General features: G+C 40.6%; 1 long non-coding RNA gene across 1 annotated transcript; it reads right to left on the bottom strand.

Moving 5' to 3' along the window:
- Positions 1-1,073: 1,073 nt before the first annotated feature.
- Positions 1,074-3,167, bottom strand: LOC129831652 (uncharacterized). Its single transcript, XR_008755761.1, has 2 exons — positions 2,575-3,167; positions 1,074-1,396 (listed from the first exon to the last, which is right to left on the bottom strand). It is a non-coding gene; the product is annotated as an uncharacterized LOC129831652 (long non-coding RNA).
- Positions 3,168-10,383: the final 7,216 nt, after the last annotated feature.

Genomic DNA, 10,383 nt, shown 5'->3' with positions numbered 1-10,383 from the left:
TTTACACTCGTTCATTTCACCTGTTCAGTGTGTGTTTACAGGTGACTAGAACGCGTGTAATGGGCATTTTTACCCTCGGTCATTACACCTGTACAGCCTATTGTGTAAGGAATGGCGATGTTGTAGATGTTTTTGCATAATTGCCTAATTTTTTTAATTTAGTAGCTAACGTCACATTTTGTCTTTTTTTAAGCATTTATGTATTGAACAAAAAGCACAAAGGTTTCATAATTCATTAAGGTATTTTTTTATTTTAATTAGCTATCCATCATTTTTCCTTGTCTGAAGTATCAAGCTAAATATCAAGTATAAAAAAAATAAGTTATGACACTTTTGATCCCCTAGAGGGGATGGTTTTGCGAAAAGTACCTACTTTTCCAAACCCCCATTTGTTTGATAAATAAATTGAAGCAATAATAGTCACTATACTTTCCAAACCACAAAGGCTGAATTCAAATGTTATCTAAAAAGGAATTTATAAACTGTTACCGAGGCAGCGGAGGAAGGACCAGGGTTCACAACATTTGAGATAAATAAGCTTCTTCACTGCACCTGTACATAGCCCATCTGTAAATAGCCCATCTATCTACCTCATCCCCATACTGTGTTTATTTATTTATATTGCTTCTTTGCACCCCAGTATCTCTACTTGTGCAGAAGATGAATGTGCATCTACCATCCCAGTGTTTAATTGCTATATTGTAATTACTTCGCTACCATGGCCTATTTATTGCCTTATCTTACCTCATTTGTACTCACTGTATAAACTTTTTGTTTTATTTTTTTTCTACTGTATGTTTTGTTTATTTCATGTTGTTGCATGTGTCGAATTGCTATGCTTAATTTTGGCCAGGTCGCAGTTGCAAATGAGAACTTGTTCTCAACTAGCCTACCTGGTTAAATAAAGGTGAAATTCTTGTGCGCATGGGAAATGTCTGGGATCTTTTATTTCAGCTCTTGAAACATGAGACCAACACTTTACATGTTGCATTTATATTTTTGTTCAGTGTGTTTATACACGTCCATGTGAAAATGTGATGCAAACTGAGACGGCACTGCTTAAGTTGGTAATCCAATTTTTGGAAAATAGCTTATTAATTTTCAGTACAAAACATTTTAGCAAACATAAAATAACAAGTGAGTTTTGACTGAATAGATACTTAAATGTTCCAAAACAATACATTATACTTTAGACCTGCTAAATTACTCACATCCAGCATTAAAAAAAACATTAGAAACAGAATATACTAAAATAACAATGTATTTATTTCAGATGTAACAATTATTCATGAAGCAAACATTGTATGACTTGGTGAAGGTGTGGGAGAAAGAAGCAGTCTGTTTTCCTCCCCCTCCTTCATCCCTGGTGCTCGTTCAACATGGCATTTGGAGATTCCTGTGAACATCAACAGTCATAAACATGTCATTCTGAGCAGCAACATCTTCCTAACAAGAATTTAGACCAGTTGACAATTCAACAGAATTCAGTCTTGTTCATGTTGATGATTGGTACAACATGAGACAGATAGCAAGCCATGGTATATCAGACCGTCTACCGCAGGTATGAGTCAATATTACTTGTTTACTGTTGTAATTACGTTTGTAACCAGTTTATAATAGCAATAAGGCACCTCAGGGGTTTGTGGTATATGGACAATATACCAGGGCTAAGGGCTGTATCCAGACACTTCGCGTCGTGCTTAAGAACAACCCTTAGCCGGGATATATTGTCCATATACCACAAACCCCTGAAATGCCTTATTGCTTAAATATAACACAGATACAGATTATGAGCATGTGAGGTTTCACATAATAATAATAATGTTAATACTACTAGCTCCCTGCTTTTCCTGAACATGTCTATCTGATATAGCTAGTTGTTATTGTTCTAGCTTGCTCATCCATAGCAGGCTTTTCTCCTCCTCGCTGGTCTTCGGGTGCTTGACTACCTGTTCATCAAGTTGTGGCTGTAACATGGACATTGCAATAGAACAACTAGATACACGTAGAAATAAAGGGTTCTTCAGCTGTTCCCATAGTATAACCCTTTTTGATTCCAGGTAGAACCATTTTGGGATGCATGTAGAACCCTCCGTGGAAAGGGTTCTACATGGAACCCAAAATGGTTATACTTGGAACCAACAAGGGTTATATATGGAACCAACAAGGGTTCTACCTGGAACCAACAAGAGTTCTTCAAAAAGTTATCCTATGGGAACAGCTGAATAACTTTCTAAGTTCTGGATAGCACCTTTTTTTCTAAGAGTGTAGTTTTATCAGATAGACCTTTTCAGGAAAAGCAGCTCATTTAGCGAGCTAAAAAAATGCCTCTGATATAACGAGCTAGTAATTAAAGTTCTATAAGCGTTCCTCCTCCTCGCTGCCCTGCAGATGCTCGAGTACTTGATTATGATGTTGTGGCTGTAATGTTGAAAGAAAGAAAAAGAACAATAACTTGAACTAACACCTTTATCAGATAGACATTTTCAGGAAAAGCAGCTCATTTAGCACAGCCACTAAAATACCTATTGCATTGGTTCAACCTTGAAATACTACTCAAGATAGAGATCTTACCTCTTTATCTCTGTAGCAGTTTGCTCTCACCTCGTCTGGGCACTGCAACAGACACATCTTATTCCACATTCTCTACTCTAGATTCTGCAAGGAGCTAGCCTGTTTCTCTTAAAACATTAGCTAATAGCTAAGTTAGCCAATTTGAGCAAATCAATCTCAGCTTGCTAACTGGCAAAGCCAACCAATTATACAACAAATATACACAAAGTAAACAATTATTTTCTAACTAATGTTAGTCTCAAACAAATGACAAGTACAAATGACTATTGTTCTGTTCTACAACGTAACAACCATTAGTTACAGGCTAGAGTCTAGACAGAAGACTATTGCTAGATAGCTAACCAGCCATTCTATTTCAATGAAAATAAACTAATTTAGCAATCCAGCGTCAGCTTTGTAGTTGTAATGCAATGTGGAAAAAGATGTTATAATTTCTTCATCCATTTTTCTCACAAACGCCTTGCTGTAGCGTTTGCATTTTGTAAATGTAATTGACTAATTTTAACAACTTTGATCCATATTAAGAAACATCTCATCCCTCCCTGAATAAGCGACTCATCTCGACAGGCCGGAAGTCAAACAAAGTCAAAGTTCCGGATATTGAGGTGGGAGGGGCTACAACGTGGTACGTTCAGACGCAGGAAATGTGTCCCTTACTACGCATGCGTTCAGAACGTGTGCGATGGCACAATTTCATGCGTCTGAAAGTACAACATTTAAAAGTTGTAATCGCTTGATGTACATTTTTACACGTGATTCTTCAGCATGTCTTTTCTGCCATGAACATGTGAATAAAGTGCCTCTCTTCTTAATTTCACACGTTTTGAAATTAAGCATTTGTTTACACTTGATGTTCTTTCTCACCTGCTGTGTTTTCATTTACAAGTGTAGAAAACGCGTGACTTCTGTGGAGTTTTTTTTTTTTAAGTAGGAAAATGGTATAGTTGATTTTCTCTGTCCCAAAAGCCATGACTCTTTTCGTAAAGCATTTATATTTAGAAAAACGAATGTTTATATAGAAGCCCACTGATTGAATCCTTCAAGTAAGCTTAAAATGGGAAAAACATCGACAGAGGAGCTCCTTCTCTAACGTTACCAATCTGTAGGTGTGCAGTTTTATTTCCAGATTTTAGATATATATTTATACGGTTTACAACTAGTACAGTATAGCGTTTATGGATGTGTATTAATCTTCTGAAAGTCTCCTAGCATGTTGTGCTATAAGCTTCCCATACTATTGTATTTTAGCTAGCTAAGTTAGCTGATTATCTTTATTTTATACTGACTAACGTTAGGCAAGAGGGTGTTGTACCTAGTTTGTTTACTCATATCATATTGAAGACGTCGCCCTTTTCTGACAAGTCATTTGTCATTTCATGCCAACTGTCAGCCCAGGAACTTGTGATATAAATGCATGCCGTCATGGTTATGTCATGTTACTGAAACTAACTTTGCTATCTATTTCATGCCTGCTAGTTAATAGTACAATGTTAGCTATTTTGTGTGCTATTCAAGCTACCTATTTATTTTTCAAAGGCAGGATGGAGACACTGGGATGTATGTCAGAGATCCATACAGTAGTAACCCACTGTAGCATCCCTGTAGGCTTGCTTGACGTCTACCTACAGGTCTGGACCTTTATGTCACAGAAATAACAGGATAGGTCTAAACAAAGATACTGGTGATGTAGCTTTTGTCAAGTGTTTTTAAACTACACTGGTCCAGGGCAAGCAGTCCTGGTCCCACTCCTCTCCCTCAATCACTACTGTAGCATTACACTACAGTAGCATTACACTACAGTAGCACTACAGTAGTATTACACTACAGTAATACAGTAGCATTACACTACAGTAATACAGTAGCATTACACTACAGTAGCATTACACTACAGTAATACAGTAGCATTACACTACAGTAATACAGTAGCATTACACTACAGTAGCACTACAGTAATATTACACTACAGTAATACAGTAGCATTACACTACAGTAATACAGTAGCATTACACTTCAGTAGCACTACAGTAGTATTACACTACAGTAATACAGTAGCATTACACTACAGTAGCACTACAGTAGTATTACACTACAGTAATACAGTAGCATTACACTACAGTAGCACTACAGTAGTATTACACTACAGTAATACAGTAGCATTACACTACAGTAGCACTACAGTAGTATTACACTACAGTAATACAGTAGCATTACACTTCAGTAGCACTACAGTAGTATTACACTACAGTAATACAGTAGCATTACACTACAGTAGCACTACAGTAGTATTACACTACAGTAATACAGTAGCATTACACTTCAGTAGCATTACACTACAGTAATACAGTAGCATTACACTACAGTAATACAGTAGCATTACACTTCAGTAGCATTACACTACAGTAATACAGTAGCATTACACTACAGTAATACAGTAGCATTACACTTCAGTAGCATTACACTACAGTAATACAGTAGCATTAAACTACAGTAATACAGTAGCATTACACTACAGTAGCATTACACTACAGTAGCACTACAGTAGTATTACACTACAGTAATACAGTAGCATTAAACTACAGTAGCATTACACTACAGTAATACAGTAACATTACACTACAGTAATACAGTAGCATTACACTTCAGTAGCATTACAGTACAGTAGCACTACAGTAGCATTACACTACAGTAATACAGTAGCATTACAATACAGTAATACAGTAGCATTACACTACAGTAATACAGTAGCATTAAACTACAGTAATACAGTAGCAAAACACATCAGTAGCATTACACTTCAGTAGCATTACACTACAGTAGCACTACAGTAGCATTACACTACAGTAATACAGTAGCATTGCTAGAGCCGTCCGTCAGACAGGAGCCGCTAGAGCCGTCCGCCAGACAGGAGCCGCCAGAGCCTTCCGCCAGACAGGAGCAGCCAGAGCCTTCAGCCAGTCATGAGCTGCCCTCCAGTCATGAGCTGCACTCCAGTCATGAGCTGCCCTCCAGTCATGAGCTGCCCTCCAGTCATGAGCTGCCCTCCAGTCATGAGCTGCCATATAGTCCGGAACTGCATCTAGTCCGGAGCAACCATTCAGTCCAGAGCTGCCTCTCTGTCCGGAGCTGTCCTTCAGTCCGGAGTTGCCCCTCTGTCCTGAGCTACCACTGTCCTGAGCTACCTCTCTGTCCTGGGCTACCTCTCTGTCCTGGGCTACCTCTCTGTCCTGAGCTACCTCTCTGTCCTGAGTTGTCTCCGCTATTTAGGAGGGGCCTTGGTGAAGGTTCCTGGACCAGGGTCGGGGGCTAGGGTCGCCACTCAAGGGACGCTAAGGAGGGGGACAAAGACAATGGTGGAGTGGTGTCCTTGTCCTGCGCCGGAGCCGCCACCGCGGATAGATGCCCACCCAGACCCTCCCCTTGAGTTTTAGGGGTGCGCCCGGAGTTCGCACCTTGAGGGGGGGGGGGGGGGGGTTCTGTCACGTTCCTGACCTGTTTTCCGTTGTTTTTGAATTTTGTTTAGTTGGTCAGGGCGTGAGTTGGGGTGGGCATTCTATGTTATGTGTTTCTATGTTGGGTTCAATGTGTTGCCTGATATGGTTCTCAATTAAGGGCAGGTGTTTGACGTTTCCTCTGATTGAGAACCATATTAAGGTAGGGTGTTCACACTGTTTGTTTGTGGGTGATTGTTCCTGTGTCTGTGTATGTCGCACCACACGGGACTGTTTCGTTTTCGTTCGTGTATGTGTTCGTTCCTGTTCGTGCGTTATGTTCTCTAGTTCAGGTTTGTTCACATTCGTTTCTTGTTTTGTAGTATTCCAAGTGTTCTTCGTGTTCGTCTTTTTATTTAATTAAATTCGTCATGTATTCATCACCCGCTGCGCCTTGGTCCGCTCATTCAACACAAGACGAACGTTACAGCCACCCTAACCCTTGTTCCCCTATCCTCATTTTTCTCTCCCAAACTCTGAGCTAATTAATCAGTTCAGTTACTGCCTTAATTCAGCACACCTGGTCTACCAGGTCGGTTAATCAAAAACACAAAGTGCCTGCAGTGCTCCAGGACCAGGGTTACCAACCTCTGACATACTGTATCGGAGTGCACACACACACACATATACACATACTGCTTTCATTGTGAGATTTCTGCAATACAACCCAACAAAGCTGGCCATGCTGTTGACATTTTTGGGGGGTTTGTTTGAACTTGAGGTTTCACATTACCGGAAAATGTGTGAATGTCCTTGACAATAGCAACATTCTGGTAAATGTGATGGGAGACAGTGGTCAGCATAGTTCAGCAGTGAGTTTCCCCCACGGCCTCAGGCTCGTCTGGTGAGTTTCCCCCGCGGCCTCAGGCTCGTCTGGTGAGTTTCCCCCGCGGCCTCAGGCTCGTCCGGTGAGTTTCTCCCGCGGCCTCAGGCTCGTCCGGTGAGTTTCTCCCGCGGCCTCAGGCTCGTCCGGTGAGTTTCCCCCGCGGCCTCAGGCTCATCCGGTGAGTTTCTCCCACGGCCTCAGGCTCGTCCGGTGAGTTTCTCCCGCGGCCTCAGGCTCGTCCGGTGAGTTTCTCCCGCGGCCTCAGGCTCGTCCGGTGAGTTTCCCCCGCGGCCTCAGGCTCGTCCGGTGAGTTTCTCCCGCGGCCTCAGGCTCGTCCGGTGAGTTTGTCCTGCGGCCTCCGGCTCGTCCAGTGAGTTTCTCCTGCGGCCTCCGGCTGTTCCAGTGAGTTTCCCCCGCGGCCTTAGGCTCGTCCAGTGAGTTTCCCCCGCGTAATTTTTCTTCTCACTAACATGTCATTCAGTAATATAAGATGAGAGAAATGTAGAGTATGAAGAATTACTTCTCTTACTATTTTACATAACATAATTAGCAACTACTACTGAAAAACTAATTATTCTACATTTTCCTGTGTTTTTAGTGTTGATTTTTTTTTCACAGGGAAACGCACAAATAATCACCATGCAGTATGTCTTGACCTGGGGTTTGTCTAAAGTTGGAAAGCAGCCTCACCTGGGAAACACAAATGGGCAGGTCACACAAGCCAACACTTTTAGGGTGAAACTGTGGTAGTGTTCTGCATCAGAATCGTCCGTGTTCCGCATCAGAATCGGCCGTGTTCCGCATCAGAATCGGCCGTGTTCCGCATCAGAATCAGCCGTGTTCTGCGTCAGAATCAGCCGTGTTCTGCATCAGAATCAGCCATGTTCTGCATCAGAATCGGCCATGTTCTGCATGTTCAAACTATTTATGTTTATTCTTTTACCATTTTAATTGAAAACAATTACATTAAGTTAGTTAATTGTTTGATATCACATTAAGGTTATATTGAGAAAAAAATGGCTGCATTGGACCTTATATACAGTGGGGAGAACAAGTATTTGAAACACTGCCGATATTGCAGGTTTTCCTACTTACAAAGCATGTAGAGGTCTGTAATTTTTATCGTAGATACACTTCAACTGTGAGAGACGGAATCTAAAACAAAAATCCAGAAAATCACATTGTATGATTTTTAAGTAATTAATTTGCATTTTATTGCATGACATAAGTATTTGATCACCTACCAACCAGTAAGAATTCCGGCTCTCACAGACCTGTTAGTTTTTCTTTAAGAAGCCCTCCTGTTCTCCACTCATTACCTGTATTAACTGCACCTGTTTGAACTCGTTACCTGTATAAAAGACACCTGTCCACACACTCAATCAGACTCCAACCTCTCCACAATGGCCATGACCAGAGAGCTGTGTAAGGACATCAGGGATAAAATTGTAGACCTGCACAAGGCTGGGATGGGCTACAGGACAATAGGCAAGCAGCTTGGTGAAAAGGCAACAACTGTTGGCGCAATTATTAGAAAATGGAAGAATTTCAAGATGACAGTCAATCACCCTCGGTCTGGGGCTCCATGCAAGATCTCAAATCGTGGGGCATCAATGATCATGAGGAAGGTGAGGGATCAGCCCAGAACTACACGGCAGGACCTGGTGACCACCAGTCAGGAAGATACAGAGGTAAGCTTACTGCTTACTGTACCACCAGTCAGGAGGATACAGAGGTAAGCTTACTGCTTACTGTACCACCAGTCAAGAAGATACAGAGGTAAGCTTACTGTAGATATTTAGACAAATACTTGGTTAAATTGTCATCTGGCAATGTATGATAATATCATGATATGTGTATATGAATTATGATGCCATGGTATGTGCCTGTATTGCAGATGTATGTTCTGATTCCATGTACTGTTGTAATGTGAATGGAATACAGTGGAGGCTGGTGGAAGGAGCTACAGGAGGATGGGCTCTGTGTAATGGCTGACATGGAATAAATGGGACAGAGTCAATCATTTGGTTTCCATGTGTTTGATGTGTTTGATACAGTTCCCATTTACTCATCATTAGATAAAAGCAGATTTCAGTCTTGGGTGTTTGTTTCCTGATCAATCTCGTAGAGGTTAATGATTGTGGTGGGGGTCCACTAAACTAACATATGGAATTTTTAAGATGGTCATACCGTGGATCATTTTGCTATTTGATTTTGAATTTTAGGACCCCTTTAGGTCTGTAGTGGTGTCTATGCTATTGGATGGGGAGCAATCACCAGAGCACTTCAGCTCATGTTTAATGGGTATCATCCAATCAAAACCCAACCTTCATTATAACCCATTGTGATGCACGGATGTTCCAAACGAGACTGACTTTATGATCAAAATATTCCCGTTTACACGTTTTGTAGTCAATTTTGACACGAGGACGTTTCTGACTCATCGATTCCACATAGGCCCATTTAAGGCGTCTTGCTGCTTTTTTAAAGGCAGTCGCTCTTTTAACTTTGCTGAAGTATGTAAACACATCGTCCAGAGATGTTTTGAAACATGACACGGTGTGTTGTAACACCACTTAATCACGTGTTGTGTAACACCATGCCTGGGACTGGGAGCACTACCAGAAGAAGGTTTGGAAAACTATTTTAGTGTTTCGAGTTCTGTTTTAGTGTAGAATTAGAAACCTCTTTTGGTGTAATTTCCTCTCCTAAAGCATCTAAACACTATTGTGATGTGTTTTCAAATCCTGTCTGGTGCAGAATTACATCACTTCTTCGCGAAGTATTTTAATGTTTTAACATTGATCTATGTATCCGATCATTTGTCAGTTTAACCCATTTTTGACAGTTTAACCCATTTTTGACAGGTATCGCTGAGCAAGTGCTCAATCCCCTAGCAGTAACTACAGACTTTACAGCAAGCATTGCAAGGTACTGTATTTGCAGCTGCTGTTGAAAGCTGCAAATGTAGGTATGGGTTTGTTTCATCATTGAACATCTTTTTTTCCCTGATGGTTTTGATATCTGTCTTCAAGATTCATTACACCTCATGATAAAACAAGCTGCTTAATACTCATGTAGAAATATATTTTCATTTCTTCAAACATGCATTAAACAATGTGCAAAATAATCATAAAGTCCAAACATGTTGAATTACCCACAATCCTCTAAAAACAGCCACGTGGTAAGATAGGAAGTGCATGGAGATTTAAAGTCAGACTTCCAATGAGTTCAATCATTCATTCTCTTTGGTTATCCTCATAAAATATATTTACGTTTTGAGAAACATATCAACGTGGATTTATCCTTACATCTTTAGTCAAATAAAATGATCAACCATTTGGTTGTAGTTTAGCTGAAGAAAGACGTCCCCATATTTAAGTCCAATTAAAAAATATATATTTTTAAAAGATACTGTCACGATCGTCTATGGGTGAGAAAGAGGACCAAGGCGCAGCGTGTGAAAAATACATCTTCTTTTATTTAGAAGAGAGA

The sequence above is a fragment of the Salvelinus fontinalis genome, chromosome 33 (genome assembly GCF_029448725.1).
Source record: "Salvelinus fontinalis isolate EN_2023a chromosome 33, ASM2944872v1, whole genome shotgun sequence".
Lineage (NCBI taxonomy): Eukaryota > Metazoa > Chordata > Actinopteri > Salmoniformes > Salmonidae > Salvelinus > Salvelinus fontinalis.
This window is presented reverse-complemented; position numbering and strand designations above follow the sequence as displayed.